At 47.2% G+C, this 23,086-nt stretch overlaps 2 pseudogenes; one reads left to right on the top strand and one right to left on the bottom strand.

The window, feature by feature from the left end:
- Positions 1-6,770: 6,770 nt before the first annotated feature.
- On the bottom strand, positions 6,771-11,475 carry LOC119294871 (annotated as a pseudogene).
- A 5,086-nt stretch (positions 11,476-16,561) lies between these two features.
- The window catches only part of LOC119294424, a 40,778-nt pseudogene continuing 34,253 nt past the window's right edge, over positions 16,562-23,086 (top strand).

Genomic DNA, 23,086 nt, shown 5'->3' with positions numbered 1-23,086 from the left:
TCTGCACGAATCTTGGGGCGTTATAGCAGTTTTTGTGTGCCACGTAGGACTAAGCTGGTGTGTGGGCATTCATCCGGTCGTCCACACGTCCTTTTTCACCACACGGGGGGCTGGTGTGTGGGAATTTAGCAATTCGCCCACACACCAGTTTTCACGCACGCAGAGGGGGCTAGTGTGTGGGTGTTTATCACTTCGCCCACACGCCCGTCTCCTCGCGCACACCCAAAGCGGCAGTTGCCATGTGTTTCTGCAGGGTACATGGCAACTGCCCTAGCTTTGCTTGTAAGCAGATGGCAACTCTCTTTTACCCGAGTTGCCATGTGTTTTTGCATGGTACATGGCAACTGCCCTAGCGTGCACGTAAGCAGATGGCAACACTTTCTTTTTACATGGCAACGGCCCTAGCGTGCTTGTGAGCACATGGCAACTATCTCTTTTACCCGAACATGTATTTTTGCCATGCCTTTTTGTAGTGCTATATGGCAACTGCCTAGTGTTAGTGGGTGGCAACTCCTAAAGTTTTGAAATCATGGCAACTGCAGTAGACCAGACCATACATGGCAACTGCAGTTGAGTAACCATGGCAACTGTAGTTGTCCGACATAGCAATCGAAGTTCAGCGACATGGCAACTACAGTTAAATGAACATGGACGAGGGTCTGAACCATGGCAACTGCGGGATGCGCGGTGACTGTCACGCGGGACATGCGGACGCATGAGGTACGAGGCCTGACATACGGGGCGTGTGGGCGTTATCTATTTCGCTCACACACGCGTGTGAGAGGGATCGAGAGGGAAAAAAAGAAGTGTGTGGGCATTACTTGTTTTGCCCACACGTAGATGTGTGGGTTGTTCCTCTTATACACCACACAAAATGTGTGGACAGATCCCCTAACTCCCACACGTGTGGCACTTATCGACGTCCATATTCTTAAATTTAGAGAAAGCAGCAACACTGCAGGGCTCGTGTGTCCAGCTATCGTCATAGGCAAAGGAGCGAGATTAGGGATTCCGGAGTACTGAAACGATTAACGATTCAGCTCGTGGCTCATGTGTGCATGCATATGCCTTAGCTAAGCCAAAAAGGGCATGCACTTTAATTATCATAGTGATCGTTGCCACACACGTCCATATATGCGTTCACAAATACTAGATCAGACTAGTGCTCCATCGTTGGATTGATGTCTGAACGTTTGATTGGAGACGTGGCCATGTGGGCCTAGGTAGGAGAAGGGCGGTTGGTCGGTCGGTCGAGGAAGGAAGGAGGAGCCAAAACGGTCTCCAGACACCGACTCGTTTACTGCCAAGAAAAGAAAGAGGCAGGGCCACGGGGAAAAGGAGGCCGAGTCAAGGAGGCAAGTCGCGACCAAAAGACGAACTCATCCCACTCCATATATATATCTCCCCACCCTATCGACCGACTCGATCGATCTGCTCTTCTCCCCGCAAGACGGTCGACGACGCCCAGAGAAAAACGCCAGCTCCGTCCGCCGTCTCTGCTCGCAGATGGCGTCTGGATCCGCTTCTTCCGGCGGCTCCGTTCCACTTGGGTCCTTGTCTGGATCCACTTCTTCCGGCGACTCTAGCTCTCGGAGGGGGCTCATCTCGTGCTTGCACAGCCTCAACTGCCGCCACGAGTATGCGCCTCTTCCCCACGACAACGATTTGTGCCAAGCCACGCGCAAGCTCATCGTCGGTCACTACGACGAGGCGTTCCGCCGGCTCCGGCTGCCCTGCAAGGCCATGCCCGACCTTTACGGCCTCCTCAGCACCGACAGCCTCTGCATCGGCCCCCTCGACCCCGTCTCCAACATCATCCTCAACACCCTCGCCCTCCTCCCCACCACCCTCGTCGAAGTCGAGGCCAAGACAGAGTCCGATGAGGCGGAGTCCGACGATGAGAGCATGAGGTCCAAGAGAAAGAGACACGGACCCGGTTTCGACCCCTGGCACGAGGTTGCATGCAGGTCCGCCCAGAGTCTCATGGCTTTCCTTGTGGCATACTTCGGATGCATCAACGAGGCACAGGCCTTCCGCTACCTCTACAGGGCCGGCGCCAATCTCCTCCTCGCCGTCATGCTCGTCCAGCACGACCTCTACCATACCAAGGAGGAGGCACTGGACCCTGAATCCGACAGGACCAAGGCCGCCCTCAAGTTGGCGGCCACCAGCGCAGGCCACTGTTCGCCCGCCATCTTTGCTCAGGTCATGGCAATCCGGCTCAAACAGGGCGACCTCGACCTCTTCAACCAGCATCTGTTTTCGGCCAATGACCCTCTCACGGCTGAGGATGCCCAGGAAATCCACCGTGGGTTGCACATGATGATGACCCCGATGTGTGTTGCCAACATTAGCAACAGCAAAGATGGGCTGGTTGTCCATGCCCGTCACAACCTCGACGACGGCGCTATCTGGTCCGAGACAAAGCCCCTTGTCTCTTCTAGTGCAGCAGCTCACACCAGGATCACCTCCACCACCTTCCGCTGCGATGGGACCGCCATCTCGTCTCTGCAGTCCGGACTGCCTAGCAAGCTGCAAGATTGCCTGACGATAGCAGATTTCCAGAAACACATTCTCATCGCCTCGTGCGGTGGCGACAACTGCGATTACCTGCGGTCTCTCAAGATGTACCTCTATGGCATGATTCACAACCTGTACGTCCAGGCCTTCAAGATGTTGCGCGCACCCTCGGGCTCCACCATGCGCAGCATCCTCATGGCCGGCCATTGCTATGGCCCCTGTGACCCTCTCTCCAACATCATCATTAACTCAGTCTGGCATGAGACGTGTGGCTCCGTTCTCCCGGCTTCTGACCGCATGATGTTGAAAGAGTACAATGACATCCTGGACCCCCTATCTCTGCTCCGCCTAGTTGTCCGTTCCCTCGAGGGGCTTGCAAACCTTGCCTTGTCCGTCGACCCCCAATCCTCAATTGCTCGTGCTCTGGAGAAACTCTGCAGTGCAAGATGCGACCTTGTTGACATGTTATCGTCTGCACCAAAGATTGATGAAATCCCCTTCCACGAGGCGGCCATGGCTGCTAGACAGCCGCTGCCCCTTCAGCTAGGTGAATTTCACCGGATGCTGCTGCTCAATCCTGAAGCCCGAAAACTCCTGGTCTCACATATAACCAAGGCGCAAACCAGCGGTGTTGTGTTGTTCTATGATAAAATCAGAGAAGATGTTGTTGCGCTGTGGCGTGTTTACAAAGCAGCACCCTGGTATCAACCCCCCGTGCAAGCTCCTGCTCCTGAACTTAGTGTAGAGGCCTTGAGGCGGGTATCAGACATGAGATCACAGTATGAGTATTGGAGGAGCTGGCTGCGTTCGAAGATTGAACAGGTGCTCAAGGATTACACGGACCATCATTTTTGGGTAGGCATTGGACTTCCTCTGTTTTCAATCATTAGCTGCTACTTACGTACGTATATATTAGCTTTAACTTGATTTGACCAACAAACACTCTTGCTTCTTAATTTCTTGCTTGCTGTAGGGACCAAAGTATGAACTTGATTTTATAATTGGTGCGGATCAAAGACAGGAAGGCTATGCCCCTTCACTGATACGTGCTACCTAGTGAACTTCATGGCAACTTGTGATGAGAATGTTCCGAGGACCCTATTTTACGCCGAGTTGTGGTGCGTAACACTCAAGCCAAGGACAGCAGCATTCTGCTGCCCTCTGCCCTATGCATATGCGGGTAAGTCATCTACTTCTCTGCCGTGGCACGGCTGATTAGCAAGTGATAGCATTTGATTAGTACTTTGAGTCACGGCGATCTGCTTCTCACGATGCTTGAATGCACTACTCATCATAAATCTGAATTGGCTTATTATCATCTTACTGATCCGGGTTTTACTTTGTTAATAGGACGTTGCTACTACGACATGATTTGCGCAAGGAAGATTGTGTATCCAGATGACGCCAAGTACATTGACGATGATATCACCCATAAGGGAACCCGCAGCGTGGATTTCATGCTAGAGATGGACCTCGTGCACTTCAGTTCCGAGTTGGACGTGGAGCTCGCGCGGAATTTGAACATGCCGGATTCACAGGATGAGCCGAATGAGCCCAGTTCAGATTCTTCATGGGCGCCGGATGAGAGCAGTCCAGATTCAGATTCAGAGGATGAGTCTGTGCCTCTGGATGAGTGAGTCTTCTCTCCTCCGTGGCCACTGCTAGATACGAGTGTGTGATGCTATCAGCTGTGAAGTGAGACCATATATGATGCTTCCTGCTGTGTGTGTTATGATGTCCTAATTAAGTAGCGAGCATTCTGCCATCAGCAAGTGGATGACACTGCGCTGTGACATTCTGTGTACTGAAGCACGTTTGGTTTCCATAAACTAGCTAGCTGCTACTACTGTTATGCGTCGCTGCCTTAATTTGTTCACTGCTTGGCCTTGTTAAATGCGCTATTCTTCAGTCGTTGGATTCACATTTCCCCCTTCTGTTGACATATTTCCCCCTTGGTGCTGGGATTTTGTTGGGCTGGGGGCTTTTTAGAGTGGGTGGCCAGCTGCAGCGCCGCGTCCACCGCCGGGATCAGGTGGCCGTGGTGCATCAGCGGGACGAACACGAAGTGCGGCGTCGTGGTGGCCTTGGCGGCAACGTCGTTAGAGCTTGCTCCCTGGCGTGGCACGCCATCCTACTACTAGAGCGTGACATCCTACTCCTAGAGCGCGACGGTGTGCCCTCGTGCTAAAAGATGGCCGGGTCTGGGGTTGGGTTGCCACAGATGCAGATACCTGCAGGCGGCAGCCATACTATGATCCTAACCTTCCTGGCATGGTATGGCAAGTGTGTTCCCTCTAGTGTTATATGGCCCTGAAATGTACTAAGACTGACCAGGTCTTGCCTTTGGATGATAGTATATGCTTGTCCACTGTCCAGGCCAGGCTATCAACGATGATGAGGAGTACCTCCATTTCAGTCAGATTCGTTGCTGCATCATTGTCCACCACTGTCTCGGTCTCAGATGAGCCGTATGCATCTTTCTGATGCAGAGGCTGGGGTACACCCCCTTTTCGAGAAAAAAAGATGTCCTGCACACCAGAACAAGTTACAGAACTTATGAACAAGCTCAATAATCAATCAGTCAGTCAGTTCTAAAATACAAATAAATAAACAGAGAACACAAAGGCATGCAGATCCAACAATTCCATTGCATCAGAGAACCATACACACCATCTCCAGCCTTCCTTGGTGATGCAGTGCCTCGGACATCCCGAGGAGGTTCAGGTCCTAAATTGCACTTCTCCCTGTATCTCTGGCACACAAGAGCAAGCCAAGTGCGTTGAGACCCCGCACCGCAGAACGAAAACCCTCAAAGTATCTATGAAGAGCTGCAAGAGGGCAGGAGGTACCTGGAGGTGGCTTTTTATGTTCCAGATTGTGAGGCCTGTGACTCCCATAGCTTCCATTTTCTCCTTCACCGCAGTTGGCTTCACCTCTAAGGAGTTGCGACGGTTGAGTAGCACAGCATCAGTTCCATCGAGAAGTTTCAGATCCAAGTAACAGAGAATGAATTGTTTGACATCGTATGCTCAAAGTTCAAGAAACCAAACCATAGGGGCCTCCTTGATACTCTACAGCTTCCAGGAAGATCTTATGGAGATCACCGGTCCAGCGAAGTAAACTACTTGTCGGCTGCATTGCCCTGAGAAAGCAACAGACCGGTATGCTCGACATGTAAGAAGAGTCACTGTTATATGTCGGCTTGCCGTTGGACATCAGTCAGCAAATCAAGCTCACACCTGTCAAAGATCAAGGAAATCAGAAAGCTTGAGACACCTTTTAAAACCAAGGCAATGCAAACCAGCAAAACGACAATACAGCAGCTCGTGTGTACTACAAGAGACAGAATCCATCAAAATTTGTTTATTTTTTAAACGTGCACATATGCCCATATAGATACAGAAAAATATTTTCAAATACAAATTGGAGATCAAGCAGGCAAATCAATGCTCTGGCCATCCTACATTAGAAAAAAGAATGCACAAAAATACCAAAAAAGAAACTAAAATCATTAACATGCGCATACCGGTATGTGCGAGGAAGCAAAAGGAACTGGGAATGTATGTCATATCTTTTAGCGAGAAGAGAGAGTGATAGTCTCCTTCTCTATCAAGCCAGTCCCTTTATACAGTTCTTGTAAGAGACTAGAGATACTGCACTATCTTTGTGTAGCCAGCCATATTCTATCACACTAACATAACACGTCACAACTCACAGTTGGTTTGTATGGGTGGAATGGTTTGCAGAGAAATAAAGCCTTCTGAATGGCAACAAAGCAACAAGAGTTGATGTTGCGATAGCACGAGCAGACTCTGCCAAATCCACGAATGGTGCACATCACATTAACTTATCAGGAATGTGACAGAGAAGTAAATAACCAGAATGATAATTTAGGTGCAGTAGTAAGTGTTGAGGTTGACTTATCAGGCAATCTGGATGTGTGAGATGTGATCAAAGTCCTACCCTATGCTGCCAAACACCAAGCAGCAAGGTAGCAGCATGAGTGCATGACCATGTCTTGTCATTGCAATGCCATCTGCATGCCTTTCAATGAAGAGGAAAAAAAAGTTGTACAAACACAATAAATCTATCATAGGAGCTTAATTGCACGACGAACTTGTCCCAACAGATAAGTTAGGCAAGACTACACAAGTTATAGGAAGTAACAAGGAAAAATGGTTTTCAGCCTTAATGTGTAGGTGCATAGATGTATCATGGGCTCCTCTTGCATTGAAAATGCAACATGCAACTAGATCATAAGGTCCATAAATAATCCAGATGAACTGTAATTTGATGAGGTGTAATCAAATTACATGTATTGTATATATGAGGGGTACATTGCTGTGTTCTCAAGATGCCCTCAGTGATACATCCTATTTTTACAGGAAAAGAATGGGCTTCTAAAATATGATAACAAGAATATCCCTAGGTTTCTTCTGGGTTGGAAGATGGCAGTAAGAAAACTAATCCTCGGCAACATACTTGTTCCTACGAGCACCAAAAGCAATTCTCTGCAAATAAAATCAGGAAGAATGATCATTACAGTAAATTTGACATTGGTTGGGGATGTCCAAGATTAATAAAAGACCCTCCCCAGGTTTCAGAGAGTTCTTACTGAAAATATTCTGGAGTAGGCTTTCAAGCCTGTGAGAAAGCGAATGTAAGTCGGCTTCATGGATTGCTTGGTAGGGATTTCTCTGATGTTTGGAACAAGGTAATCCGCAACCTGTTTTAATAGTCAACATTGATTATTATATTACCATATTACCAAACAGATAATATGATTAAAAAGTGTACTGTACAAAGAAAACGTGCCTGTCTGTAAGATTTTTAAGCAAAGTTATAAGCTTCGAAAGCCAACTTTGTCAGTTTATATTAGATCAACTATTTATTTTTTGTTCAGGACTTCAGATCGACACATTTGATAACACATGTCTGCCTTGCGACATCATATGAAGAACTTCAAGTTGCCATTTTTTTTAACTTTGTTAAAGCAAGCACAAAAGGTTAACAGCCCTTCGACAATGACCAAATCACAAATTTTAGGAACGTATAAACAAGTCTGGAGACCACGTTCAAGCTAAGTGGTCGGACGGTTCTACACGCCAAATGGACACAGGCCTAAAGCAGCTAAAAATTATTACTACTGCTGCCAAACATAAGCTTTAGAGTTTAGAAGAAGAGTCAACATTGTTCTGGAGGAAAAGGACCAATGGCCCTGTAAAAAAAAGGAACAATGGCGTAGCTCTCACCACATCAGGAGTTTCAGCTAATATATTGATGAAAAACTTTGCCTGCCATCAGTAAAATTTACAATTTAGTAACCATGAATTATCTTATCAACAATGGCAAAAAGAAAAAGAATGTCAGAAAGAGATTGTGCTTATCCCTTACTTGCTTTGCGGTAGCACCAGACATAAGAAGATCAGTCGTAACCATGCCAGGCTGCACAAATTAGTTATGTACTTACTGTTAGTGTGTGACTATCCTTTTCAGAGTTATAAACAGAACTTAGAAACAAAAGGCGATCATTTACTTATACGGATATTCCATGGACCAATGCTTAGAACCTTACACAAACTAGTTAGTTAAACCACACCAACTTCTAATTATCTTTATGCGAGAGAATAGTTAGGAACTCTAGAATATAAAAGATAACTAAAGAAAGGGTGGAGCTGTGATAGCTAAGCGCCCCTCCTCTCGGGCTCTCGCGACTGCGTCGCCCCCGCGGGCGACCGGCCGCGCCCCGATCTCCTTCTCCAGCGACCCACCCTCCTCCTTCCCTCCCTGCCGCCGTCGTCGGCGCTCGCCGCCGGGCCTGGCCCGGGCGACGCTGGCGGCGGCGGCCCCCGCGCTTTTCCCCTCTCAGCTTCCTCTGGCGCGGGACGGAGCGGGCTGGGGGGTGTCCCTAGGCGGCGGCGGTCCGGTGTGGCGGCGGGGTCCTAGCACTGCACGGGCGGACGGCTGGACGGCGGCGTCGCCGTTGGTGGCGGGGTAGCGCGGCGGCGCGTCCTGGCGGCGCCCGCTCGGCCCAGATCTGGGCCCTTCGAGCCCCATCTGGGCCCGGGCGGGCCGGCGGCGGGGTGAGCCTGCGGCGCGACCTCCAGGAGGCCGGGGCGTGGCGGCGAGCGGCGGCGGGCTGGCGACGCGGATCCGAATTGCTGCAGCGTGGACGGCGGGGCTTTGCGGGCCCGTTTGGGTCCGGCCGGGCCAGGGGTGGCCTGGTGTGCCCTGCTGCCGCGTCCGGCCGGCGACCGCGACGGTGATGGGGTGCACGTTGGCGGGGGAGGTGGGTCCCTCCTGCTCGGTTGCGGTGCCGCTGCTTCCGTCGTTTGGCGTTTCTCTTCGGGTCTCTTGGCCTCGTGGTGGCGTTCGCAGTGAGGCGGCATGGGTGGTGGCGCAACCGTGGTGGCGCAAGGTGGTGGACGGCGAACTGGTTGGTTGGCTTCGATCCGGTTGGGCGGTGGGGTTTGGAGTTGGGAGAAATCCTTGCCGGATCTTCCGGCTCCGGTGCGGTGACGCCTGCGGGTGCCACCATTCCTCCCTGGAGGGTGCCGGTGGTCTTCATTCCCCTCTACCCTCCGTGTGCCGGGGGAAACCCTAGGATACGTCCAGGCAGCAGCGTCGTCGGCGTCGTTTCCTTCCTGGAGGTGCTGCTTGGTACTCGGAGGATCGGAACCTAGGGTAGATTTCGGAGGGCGCAGCGGTTGTAGGTCATCCGCGTCTGTCGAGCTGCCGGTGTTGGCATTGTTTCCTTTTCTTTGTCTTTGGCTTGTTGTGCTGCTCGCCCCAGCGTCTGCTCTGTATCGGTGTTGGTGCTTTGGAATACAAAGCGGGGGGAAACCCTTTTTCGGTAAAGGGTGGAGCTGTATACCGATTAATTATGCACCACGACATTATTCACTTCATTCATCTGCAACTCAGCCTGCAATAAGAATCATGTTATCTTCTCCACATAGTTTCTAATAAAGCTGCAAAGCTGTGACCTGCACCAGTATACTTTACTGCCTTGATTTATTTTGCTTGTTTGCACTTTCTGTCTTCTCTTTTGGGTTCTCACAGTTTTTGTGGGGTTTCATCTCTAGCCTGCCCCAATGTGCTTGGGACAAAAGGCTCTGTTGTTTTTCTGGAAATAAATGTAAACTTAATAAAAATTTGTGCCAGTGAACCAAGTTCAAGCACATAGCAATAAATCGCCTATTATTTTCTCTATGGATGATTACAGCTTTACGATGTCCTAAATATGAGTTTGTGGGAGCAACTACTTGGGAATTTAACATGACTCTAAATATTGATAAAACAGTAGTTATCTCATTGTACTGTTGAATGTTTGTGCTTCGGGTCTATCGACAATTTCATGAGGTTACAATACAGCAAAGAGTTCGTTATTTCAAAATGCTTCATTGGAACTGCTCAAACAGAAACTAATCATTTCAGGTTAAATCGTCACACATGTTACCTTTACCTGTAGAGACTTTGTAAGGTGCACCACACTTCTCTTCGTTGCACCATAAGCTGCAAACCTGGTGATTATAATAATGATTACCTAGAATTCAAGACTAATACTCCCTCCATAAACAAATATAAGAGCATTTATATCACTAGTTTAGTCATCTAAACGCTCTTATATTTCTTTACAGAGGGAGTAGTTACCAAAAGATGATTGAGTTTGTCTCCTTAGTATTTCGTTTTGTGCACAACTTTCATTTAATACAAATAATTGCCATATGGCCATGCAAATTCAGTATGCCAAGTACAATGCACACATGTGGAGAAGAACGAAAGAAGATACTTATATCAGCGTCAAAAGAACAGGATATATCAAACTATGTTCAATTCCACAGATTCAAACTATATGAGCAGTTAAACGAAATCATGTGACAGCACACTCAGCTGAGTATCCAGAATTACTACATATGAGAACAAATGGAAATGGTACCTTGGGGTTGGCCTTCCATCATCAATGTTAAATATGTGACGACCTCGAGGTTGGTTCCACATCATATTTATTGCCTAAGATAGCAAGACGATGAGTGTTGGAATTCTTCAGCAGTCACCATGCTATACGACAAATATCTAATATTGAGTGGAAAGCAATACCTCACGACAACATAGCATCAATCCAAGAGTGTTAGTGGTGATCACCTCACTGTTAAATCAAAGAAAAAAGTCAATGAACTATTGGCACTCGAAAGTACGACTCAATGAAGGTGTGCATGTTCAAGCCTTGCCAATATAGAGATAGAGAATTACATTAGAGCCTCATCAGAGGTTTCCACCAATGGTTTGTAACTATAATACTATATGCATTTGATCCGGCATTGTTGATCTGCATCAATAGAAATAACTCAGAAGAAATTCCAATTTCATTTTTATGACATAACAGAGCCCATCAATTTAATGCATGAACTTTAAACAGTTAAGGTAAGCTAACTATCAATTTCCAAGCACAACAATGTGGATTGCACAGCACAATTCATACATCAAACACCGAACTATCAAATATTTCATAGCGAGTGGTTGTCATAGTTGTACATAAAAAAGGAAGGAACAGGAATAAAAGTGCATGTGCAATGCAAGTGCTTGGTGAGGGAGGGGTGACTATGTACCCAAATATCAATATACTCCAGCTTGTCTCGCGCAAAATCCACAAGCGCCTTCTCTAACATCACAGACAGTCCCATGGGCTCCCTCCGCGGCGGTCCGCCGGCACCGCCGGGAAGAGCCTCCGCCCGGAACCACCCCACCGATCCCCAGGGCCGGCCCCTCGCCGCCAGCCCGCGCTGCCACGGGCGGCCGGGGAAGAAGGCTGCGTCGGAGGGTGGTGCGCGGGACGGCGGCGGCCCGGAGCGGGAGAGAGGCGGCGACGGTGGCCATCCGGGATTCCGGAGGAGACGGAGGAGGCGCCCGGACGAGCGAGCGGGCGGGCGGGCGACGCGTGTGCGCGCTGCGGTGCTCTGCTCGCCGAGATAACGAGCCGGGGAGAGAGTGGCGTGCCCGACGGCGCGATGGCCCGCACGTCAGCGTCGGCGAGCGGTCCGTCTAAACCTGTGAATAGTTTGCTAATTTTTTTAAAATAATACATTTTTTATTAATTTTCATAATTATTACGCCGGATAAAAAAAATTCAAAAATAATACACCGTCGGCACGCTGCAGGCCGACTGGGCCTAGTCGGCCCACAACAGGACGATTGGATTCCAGTCGGCCTACAGCTGGCCGACTGGCCCCTGTCGGCCCACTGTGGGCTGACTGCGTCCTGTCGGCCCTCTGTCGGCCGACTGGAGCTAATTAGCATAAAAAATATATGTTTAAAAAAAAGTTAATCATGTAATTAAAAAATGTTAAACGTGTATAGAAAATGTTCCTGATGTATATAAAAAATGTACAATATATATGCAAAAATGTTGACATAAAAAATATGTTTTCAAAAGTGTTAAGCATGTATTTAAAAATTGTTAAATGTGTGTATAAAATATGTTCCTTATTTATACAAAAAATCTAGAATGTGTATGAAAAAAAGTTGATACCAAAAAATTATGTTTGAAAAATATGTTTGAAAAGTTGACATTTTTTCAAATGCATGATTAAAAATTATTAAATGTATGTATAAAAAATGTTCCTTATCTACAAAAACAATATAGAATGTGTATGAAAAAAATTTGACACCAAAAAAATATGTTTGAAAAAATGTTCCAGTTCCATACAAAAAGAGCAACCAATCATATTTTTTTTCACAACCTTGATTTATTTTTTGTCACCAACTCACCAACATAATTTTTTGGTGTCAACTTTTTTTCATACACATTCTATATTTTTTGTATAAACAGGAACATTTTTTATACACATATTTAACAATTTTTAAATACATGATTAACACTTTTTAAAACATACATTTTATGTCAATATTTTTGCATATATATTGTACATTTTTTTATACATCAAGAACATTTTTTTATACACGATTAACATTTTTAATTACATGATTAACATTTTTTAAACATATATTTTTAATGCCTATTTTTTTGCAACAACAATTAGCCCACAGCGGGCCAATTAGCTTCAGTCAGCCCACAGTGGGCCGACAGGACCCAATCAGCCCACAGTGGGCCGACAGGGGCCAGTCGGCCAGCTGTAGGCCGACTGGAATCCAATCGGCCTGCTGTGGGCCGACTAGGCCCAGTCGGCCTGCAGCGGAACGACGGTGTATTATTTTTGAAATTTTTTTACCCAGCGTAATATTTATGAAAATTAATAAACAAAATGTATTATTTACAAAAATTAGCTAATTTTTTTAATAATACATTTTATTTATTAATTTTCATAAATATTACGCTGGGAAATTTTTTTCAAAAATAATACACCGTCGGCCCTCTGCAGGCCGACTGGGCCTAGTCGGCCCACAGCAAGCCAATTGGATTCCAGTCGGCCTACAGCTGGCCGACTGGCCCCTGTCAGCCCACTGTGGGCTGATTGGGTCCTGTCGGCCCACTGTGGGCCGACTGAAGCTAATTGCCCCGCTATGGGCTAATTGTTTTGCAAAAAAATAGGCATAAAAATATATATTTAAAAAAATGTTATCATGTAATTAAAAAATGTTAAAGATGTATAAAAAATGTTCCTGATGTACACAAAAATGTACAATATATATGCAAAAATGTTGACATAAAATGTATGTTTTAAAAAGTGTCAATCATGTATTTAAAAATTGTTAAATGTGTGTATAAAAAATGTTCCTTATTTATACAAAAATATAGAATGTGTATGAAAAAAAGTTGACACCAAAAAATTATGTTGGTGAGTTGGTGACAAAAAATAAATCAAGGTTGTGAAAAAAATATGGTTGGTTGCTCTTTTTGTATGGAACTGGAACATTTTTTTCAAACATATTTTTTTGGTGTCAACTTTTTTTCATACACATCCTATATTTTTTTTAATAGATAAGGAACATTTTTTATACACACATTTAACAATTTTTAATCATGTATTTGAAAAAATGTCAACTTTTCAAACATAATTTTTTGGTGCCAACTTTTTTTCATACACATTCTATATTTTTTGTATAAATAAGGAACATTTTATACACATATTTAACAATTTTTAAATACATGCTTAACACTTTTGAAAACATATTTTTTACGTCAACATTTTGGCATATATATTGTACATTTTTTGTATACATCAGAAACATTTTTTTATACACGTTTAACATTTTTTAATTACATGATTAACATTTTTTAAACATATAATTTTTATGCCTAGTTTTTTTGCAAAAAAAATTAGCCTACAGCGAGCCAATTAGCTCCAGTTGGCCCACAGTGGGCCGATAGGATGCAATCAGCCCACGGTGGGCCGACAGGGGCCAGTCGGCCAGCTGTAGGCTGACTGGAATTCAATCGGCCTGCTGTGGGCCGATTAGGCCCAGTCGGCCTGCAGCGGGCCGACGGTGTATTATTTTAAAAAAAAATTATTCAGCGTAATATTTATGAAAATTAATTAAAAAAATGTATTATTTAAAAAAAATTAGCGATATTTTTCATCTACTCCCTCCGTCCGAAAATACTTGTTCTAAAAATGGATGAAAATGAATGCGTTTAGAACAAAAATACGTCTAGATACATCTATCTCTTCGATGAGTATTTCCGAACGGATGAAGTAGAATCTAAATCAAACCAAACTATACATGCTTTCCGTCCAACATAGTCTAAACCATTTCCAACTTTTGGATTGAACACACAGGTTCAAACCATGGACAGATTCATGACAGGGCACACCATGATAACCTAGTCAAACTATAGTTAAAGCTCGTGACAGCAGACGGGCTCCGGCCGGCAAAAATTGACAAATTTGACCTATGAACAAAATCAAATCACAGAATGAACTGCCCGTGAAACTATTTCATGTGACTGATCTTTTTGTGTGACGCCCGACACGAAGGCGTCACACTACACTGTGCAACGCCTCACAGATAGACGCTACACGCCTGGCCAGTGTCGCACACGTGTGATCCGAAAATTACTAAGTCAGTGTGCAGCGCCTGAGAGCTAGGCGCCACACTATACAGTCTAGCGTCTAGCTTCTAGGCATTGCACTAGTGGTTGCTTCATTTTGTAGTGCAACCACTAGTGCAGCGCTTGAGAGCTAGGCGCCACACTATACAGTGCAGCGCCTAGCTCTTAGGCTCTGCACACTGACTTAGAAATTTTTAGACAGTCTGGAATGCAACGTTGGCCAGGCGTGTAGCGCCTATCTGTAAGGCGTTGCACAGTGTAGTGTGACGCCTTCGTGTCGGGCGTTACACAAAAAGGTCAGCCGTGTAAAATAGTTTCACGGACAGTTCATTTTGTGATTTGATTTCATCCACATGTCAAATTTATCAAATTTGCCGCTCCGGCCAGTAGCGGCGGCTGTTGGATTTGAAACACTAGTAGCTTGGATCCTAGAGAGAGCAAACACGTACGAGTGCAAAGCTAGCCCAAGGAGACTAGCACACAGGCAGGTTGATCGATTTTGTCGCCACACTGCACGCCCTCGCCGCGTAGAATACATACATACGTGAACTGTCTTGCAGTGCGTGTGGCCGTGTGGGCAGCAGCAGCAAAGTTCGATCGCGTCTCGAAAGTTTGGCTGGAGGTGGATGCGGCGCGCGGCTCAGACTAATCGCTTGATTTGGTCTCAAACCATGGTTTGCACTTGTTTTGGACTAAAAAATCTGAATCCAAGCCAAACCTATCCAGTCCGTTTTCAAGCACAACCCAAACCAAACCGAACTGGTTTCCATCTCAATCCAATAGAGACCAAACATATAGAAACCAAATCAAAAGCCAATCCAGAAACTAAGTTTCAGTCCAAACTATTCCCAAGCTTACCCGCAGGCTCCAAATGGACCATCTTCATGTCCTTGCACGTATGCAGGCTTCGATCCCTGTCTCTGGTCGCGTCGTTTGAATCAGTGCTCAACTGAAAATTGTTTATCTTCGCCATTACTTTTTTTTTGAAACAATCTTCGCCATTACTTGTTGCAGGGAGGACGATGTAGTCTCTACCTAATAATAAAGCATGTAGGGTTTCTGTCTTTCCGTCGCACCGTTTTGTAAAAAAGCTCCTGCGTTTTCATGAAATCAATCCGCAGTCTGGATTTAAGTCACACCGAACCGTTATTTTTACAGTTTTTCGAAAACCCCCTTGACTTTTTAGGTATTCCAGCCGTGGATCATATTTAAGTCAAACAAATGCTTTTCTAAACCATCCATATCTTTTAAACCGTAGCTCCGATTTAAACATGTTATATATGAAATTTGATTAAAAAATATGTAGAATATGAATATAAGATTATTTTAACCTGTTAAGTACTTATAAATATTATTTTGGAAGATATTTAAATCAAACAAATGGTTTTCTAAATTATACGTATCTTTTAAACCGTAACTCCGATTTTAACATGTTATATATGAAATTTGATTAGAAAAATGTGTGAAATCTGAATATAATGTTTATTTTACCAGTTAAATATTTTTTAGATATTGTTTTGGAAGCAAACTTATAACTATAGCGCACGATCCATTTTTCATTCGTACAGGCGACGATCCGGTTTGCAAATAAACAACCACTATAGTCATATAGGAAAAAGAAAACATCGCGAACTACACATGCATACCTCTGAATACATTGCAGGGGAAAATAACAGATTTCTCATCGCGAGTGTGGGAGAAAGCGAGAGAGAGGGGGGAGAGGGAGGAGAGAGAGAGAGAGAGACGTCTTAGGATTAACCACATTCAAACACGTTTTGGTTTGTGTGAACACTAAGACCGTCGCCGGCGAGGGTGAGAAGAAGGATAAGCGACAACACAAATATGATGCGCCGCTAAAATAAAGGAGATGGACCTATTATGGTCTTGAGTGATGGTTGTTTGATCAAGAGTGTGTGTTGTGTTTTTTCTCCCGTTGCAACGCACTGACTCTTTTACTAGTTACATATACCGAGTTACCTACGCGCTGCGCGCCCCAATTGACTGTACAGCTAGCTAGCTCAGCGTCGATCGATGGCAACGGCTCCACGGCGCCTTCCCATGCTTCTCCTCGCCGTTGTCTTGTCCTCCTCTTACGTCGACGTCTCTGTAGCACAGGGGCTGATAACCTCGCAGTTTAGTTCTTACTGCTCGACCACGGGCAACTACACATGGGATAGCCAGTACGGGCGGAATCTTCGTGCCCTCGTGATCGACCTCCCGGCACGTGCCCTCGACAACCGTGGCTACTACAATGGCACGGCCGGCGAATTGCCGGACCAGGTGTTCGGCCTTATCTCGTACTATGCCGGCAGCAGGCCGAGCGAGTGTTACAACTGCCTCTACGCCGCAGTCGCCGGGATAGAGGACACGTGCCCATTCAGCCGGCAGATGAAGGGCGCCTACTTCTCGTGCGTCGTCCACTACTCTAACGAGTCCTTCGTCTCTGTCGCCGACCTCAGGCCAACTCCATCGCGCGACCCCAAACGGACGTCCGTTTTGTCCGGATTCTGTCCGTTTGGATAGGGGATGGGGTCGTGGCCGGGTAGTTTTCGGGATGCGGTGGTCATGCGCCCAGCGCGCGGACGCATCCCGGCCGCATCTTGTCCATGTGCACTTTTCTTTGCAAATCCTTAAACCTTTTTTCATCATTCATTTTTGATACATGACAATACATCATCACATTTTGACTAGTAAAGCAAGGCCAAAGAAAACAAAAACCACAAAAATACATTTGTGAAGATACCCAACTTTCATAACTGCTTTCTTGAATTGGGTTATGGCCTTCTCGATGCACTCATTGTTGATCTATGGAGGAGGCTCGACGTTGCATCCTCCTTTCTTCTTCAGGCAAAAAGTCGACGTTGCTTCCTCACACGTAGTATCGTGCCTAGCCTCTAATCTAGCAACAAGTGCACTTGTCTCATCTACAGCCTCTAGGCTAGCTAAAAGTGCACGAACATGTACTAGATTTTGCTCTATCAATATATCGATGTACTCTTCTTCCCAATACCAAAATTTGCATCCATTCTACACAATAAAACTTAAAATTAGCACAACTAATCTAATCCAAGAGCACGAACCGAAGCTAAAAAGAGCACGTACCCCATCGTTTAAGCACTTGATGAACATCCATCCGGGATGCTCCGGTGTTGTAGACACGCGGCGCACGACCATCCTTGGGCAGTGGTCCCACTTGATGAGGGGCAACGGTGCGCCGACGAGCTTTTGGGCAAGCACCGAGCCCGCCCGGCCGCCATTCGCGTATCAGCCGGCGGACCACCGACGGTGCAGATCCGAGCGGCTAGAGGACGAGCCACTGCCTGCATGTGGCCTTGCGGCCCTGCCAGGGCCTTCCCGTGAGGTGCCCAGCAAGTCCATGGCGCGGCCCAGCCTCCCATAGCCGGGCGAGCTCAAGACCGACCGGATCCGCCCCAAATCCGGCCGGCAGGCATGCAAACCAGGTGGTCGTGGTTGGGTAGCTCGACGGCGACGAGGGGAAGGGGTTGGGCGAGCGCGCGTCTGTGTTGCACGGCCGCAATGGTAGCGGCGGCGGGCGGCGGGCGGCGAGGGGAAGGTATGGAAGAGTGAAGAAGAGTGGAGTGGGATGCGGTCGGGGGGAGGAAGGGGGCGGATAGAAAAAGGCCCGTCCTGTGCCACCGACGGACAGGCCAGGGGAGGGTCAGGAGAGGACACGCGCAGACGGCCGGTGCGTCCGCATGGTGTCCGTTTCACCCGAAAAGCTGCGCAAACTTGGGCCGCGGATGGGTCAAAAGCGGACAGAAAACGGACAAAAATCCGTTTGCTCCCACGTGCTGGGCCACCCGGTTTGTCCGTTTTACCCCAAACGGACAGGCCCGGACAGGATGGGGTCGCGCGGTGGAGTTGGCCTCAGTGTCGGCTTCTACACGTGGTACAACACCCAGGTGGACGATCCGGACAACATGAACAACACGAGGTGGGATCTGCTCACCAGGCTAGTGGCGGAGGCCGCGCGTTTGCCGCTGCCCGCTGCGGCTGGCGAACGGGAGCGTGCTGTACAGGGCCAGCTTGCGGTGGCCGTTGACCATGCACGGTCTGGTGCAGTGCACGAGGGACCTGAACGCGAGCGAGTGCAGCAGGTGCCTTACCAAGTTCGTGGCCAACCTCTCGAGCAAGTTCCCTAACAACACCTTTGCTGGCATCAAGGGCTATAGCTGCTACGCCATATACTGCATCGGCGACTGCGAGGAGCTCCAGCTTCGTATCACCGCTCATCCACCGCCGTCCAATCTCCCGCCAGGTGCACAGCCACCCCGGTCCAATCTCCCACCAGGAGCCGGAGGTTAGTAACTTCATAGTATTTGCTTCCTCCTCCGAATTATTTTACTGGCTCTCTCACCCCAATTGCGAAAGATATGTCGTTGATCGTAATGTGGTGTTTTTTCATTCAGAAGCTCCGCCACTTGCCGACGTCAGGACTAGCAGCAGGAGGCCCCTGGTGGCCGGGGTGTCAGGCGGTGTCATTGTCATGTTTGTTATCTCATCAAGTCTCTTGGTTTGTTTCCTTTTGTGTCGTCGGAGGCGAAATCGCATGGCGAGACAAGTGGATACTTTTGACAATGATCCATTGGAAGAGGACTTCGAAAAAGGGACCGGGCCCAAGCGGTTTCGTTATAGCAATCTTGTCGTCGCCACGAGCAACTTCTCCGACTAGATGAAGCTGGGTGAAGGTGGTCTCGGTTCCGTGTACAAAGGATTATTGCAAGAGCTTAAAGTTGAGGTGGCTATAAAAAGAGTGTCCAAGACCTCCAAGCAGGTGAGGAAGGAGTACATCTCAGAGGTGAAGATCATAAGTCGGTTGAGACATCGAAACATCGTACAACTAATAGGCTGGTGCCATGGTGGCGGCGAGCTCTTGCTTGTGTATGGTCTTATGCCCCATGGCAGCCTAGATACTCATCTTTACAGTCCAAAGGCCACATTATTGTGGCCATTCAGGTGCGTATGTTATTGACTATCTCCGGCCTCTAGCTTGTCCTTTTGGACTAATATGTTTTAGGTTATTTTGTTTGGTGCTGCTTCTAGGTATGAGATTGTGTTGGGGCTAGGGTCGGCACTTTCGTACCTGCATCAAGACTGGGAGCAATGTGTTCTGCATCGTGACATCAAGCCAAGCAACATCATGTTAGACGCGTCCTTCTGTGCCAAACTTGGTGATTTTGGGCTCGCCCGGCTTGTCGACCACGGCCGAGGACCATACACAACAGGTCTTGTAGGAACTATGGCTACATGGATCCTGAGTGCGTGGTCACTGGAAGGACCAACGTCGAGTCTGATGTCTACAGCTTTGGCGTCGTAATGCTCGAGATCGCCTGTGGCAAGGGGCCCGCGGTTGCTCGGGGGCAAGAAGACATCATTCATCTGGTGCAATGGGTCTGGGATTCATGGGAAAGTAGAAGCACCCTTGAAGCGGCCGATGCACAGCTCAACCTGGAGTTTGACGAATGGGAGGTGGAGTGTGTGATGGTGGTCGGGCTCTGGTGCGCGCACCCTGACAGGACCCTAAGGCTGTTGGAGAACGTTGCAGAAAATAAAAAATTTCTACGTTTCACCAAGATCAGTCTATGAGTTCATCTAGCAACGAGAGAGAGGAGTGCATCTACATACCCTTGTAGATCGTGAGCGGAAGCGTTCAAGAGAACGGGGTTGAGGGAGTCGTACTCGTCGTGATCCAAATCACCGATGATCCTAGTGCTAAACGGACAGCACCTCCGTGTTCAACACACGTACGGTTGGGGAAGACGTCTCCTCCTTCTTGATCCAGCAAGGGGAAGGAGAGGTTGATGGAGATCCAGCAGCACGACGGTGTGGTGGTGGATGCAGCAGCGATCTCGGCAGGGCTTCGCCGAGCTTCTACGAGAGGGAGAGGTGTAGCCAGGGGAGAGGGAGGCGCCAAGAGCATGGGTGCGGCTGCCCTTCCTTACCCCCTCTTTATATAGGCCCCCTGGGGGCGCCGGCCCTAGGAGATGGGATCTCCAAGGGGGGGCGGCGGCCAAGGGGGTGGCTTGCCCCCCAAGGCAAGTGGAGGCGCCCCCACCCCTAGGGTTTCCAACCCTAGTGTAGGACCTTGAACTATGTCTAGAGGGGGGGGGTGATTAGACTACTTGACCAATTAAAACTTAACTTTTTCCCAATTTTAGAGTTTGGCAGATTTTAGCTATTCTAGGACAAGTCAAGCAATCATCACACAATACAAGCAAGCATGCAAAGAGTGTATAGGCAGCGGAAATTAAAGCATGCAACTTGCAAAGAAAGTAAAGGAAAGAGTTTGGAGGATTCAAACGCAATTGGAGACACAAATGTTTTTGGCGTGGTTCCGATAGGTGGTGCTATCGTACATCCACGTTGATGGAGACTTCAACCCACGAAGGGTAACGGCTGCGCGAGTCCACGGAGGGATCCACCCACGAAGGGTCCACGAAGTAGCAACCTTGTCTATCCCACCATGGCCGTCGCCCACGAAGGACTTGCCTCACTAGCTGTAGATCTTCACGAAGTAGGCGATCTCCTTGCCCTTACAAACTCCTTGGTTCAACTCCACAATCTTGTCGGAGGCTCCCAAGTGACACCTAGACAATCTAGGAGACACCACTCTCCAAGAAGTAACAAATGGTGCGTTGATGATGAACTCCTTGCTCTTGTGCTTCAAATGATAGTCTCCCCAACACTCAACTCTCTCTCATAGGATTTGGATCTGGTGGAAAGAGGTTTTAAGTGGAAAGCAACTTAGGGAAGGCTAGAGATCAAGATTCATATGGTAGGAATGGAATATCTTGGCCTCAACACATGAGTAGGTGGTTCTCTCTCAGAATGGTAAGTTGGAAGTGTAGGTTTAGTCTGATGGCTCTCTCCACGAATGAAGAGGAGGTGGAGGGGTATATATAGCCTCCACACCAAATCTAACCGTTACACACAATTTACCAAACTCGGTGGGACCGAATAGTTAAACTCGGTCGGACCGATTTAGTAAACCTAGTGACCGTTAGTGATTTTCAGTGGGACCGACATGCATTTCGGTGAGACCGATTTGGTTAGGGTTAGGGCATAATGTAATCTCGGTAAGACCGATTACACAAACTCGGTAAGACCGATTTTGGTAATAAGCTTTTCAGAGAGTTGGTCAGGCAAACTCGGTGGGACCGATTTGCTCTTTTCGGTGAGACCGAAATGTTACAAAAAGGAAACATAGAGTTTACATTGCAATCTCGGTGGGACCGATCGCTCACTTCGGTTAGACCGAAACGTTACGAAGGGAAACAGAGAGATTACGATCCCATCTCGGTGAGACCGAGATCCCTATCGGTAAGACCGATTTGCTTAGGGTTTGTGGCAGTGGCTATGACTTTTGGAATCGGTGGCGCCGGATTGAAAGAATCGGTGTGACCGATTTTGGCTTAAGGTTTAGGTCATTTGTGGATGTGGGAAAGTAGTTGAGGGTTTTGGAGCATATCACTAAGCACATGAAGCAAGAGGCTCATTAAGCAACACCTCATCCCTTCTTGATAGTATTGGCTTTCCCTATAGACTCAATGTGATCTTGGATCACTAAAATGTAAAATGAAGAGTCTTGAGCTTTAGAGATTGAGCCAATCCTTTGTCCTTAGTATTTTGAGGGATCCACTTTCATCATCCATGCCATGCCATTCATTGAGCTTTCCTGAAATAATAGTCTTGGAATAGCATTAGCTCAATGAGCTATATGTTGTTATGAATTACCAAAACCACCTAGGGATAGTTGCACTTTCAGTCTCCCCCTTTTTGGTAATTGATGACAACATATAGATCAAAGCTTCACAAATGATAATAAAATTTAAATAACATCGTCGCTTTGAGAAGTATGTGATAAGCAAGAGCTCCCCCTAAATTTGTGCATAATTTTAGATTTGCTTTGGACTGCAAATGCACAATGAATTAGGCTCATGGGTTACTCTCCCATGTCATATACATCTTGGTGGAGCGCTCAAAATAATAAACAATGAATACATGCACTCATCACCAAGCATAGTGAGTGATCACATATGATAGATAAGATAATATCAAGCATGCATAAGTGTAGCTTATGATCAAACACATGATCATCAATGTCTCACAAGCATAGTATCTCAACCAAAAAGCAAACAAAGATAAACACACCAAAAGCAAGAGAGAACAAAAGCAACACTCTCTCTCTCTCGAAGCCTATGATCTATACATTTTTCTCCCCCTTTGGCAACAAGTTACCAAAAAGTTCATAGAAAATGCATAGTGCTAGATCGACTCTCAGGCTTGATCTTCTGGTGGTGGTGTCCTGATGACTCCTTGGACGAAGGCTTCAGTTGATGTAGAGGGTGCTGGAGTTGATGCTGAAGCTGGTTGCAATGGAGCTGAAGGGGCAGTAGCTGGTGCTGAAGTTGTTGCTCTAGTGTCTGTCACTGGCACTGCAACTGACCTCTGGGCTCTGGGCACTCTAGCAAACACATTGGTGGTTGTCTTGCCCTTCCTCTCCTGCATGTCATCCTGCAGCTGCTCCACAACTGA

This window comes from Triticum dicoccoides, chromosome 4B, assembly GCF_002162155.2.
Source record: "Triticum dicoccoides isolate Atlit2015 ecotype Zavitan chromosome 4B, WEW_v2.0, whole genome shotgun sequence".
Lineage (NCBI taxonomy): Eukaryota > Viridiplantae > Streptophyta > Magnoliopsida > Poales > Poaceae > Triticum > Triticum dicoccoides.
Note: the sequence above shows the minus strand (reverse complement) of the source record. Positions and strands in the feature narration are given on the sequence as shown.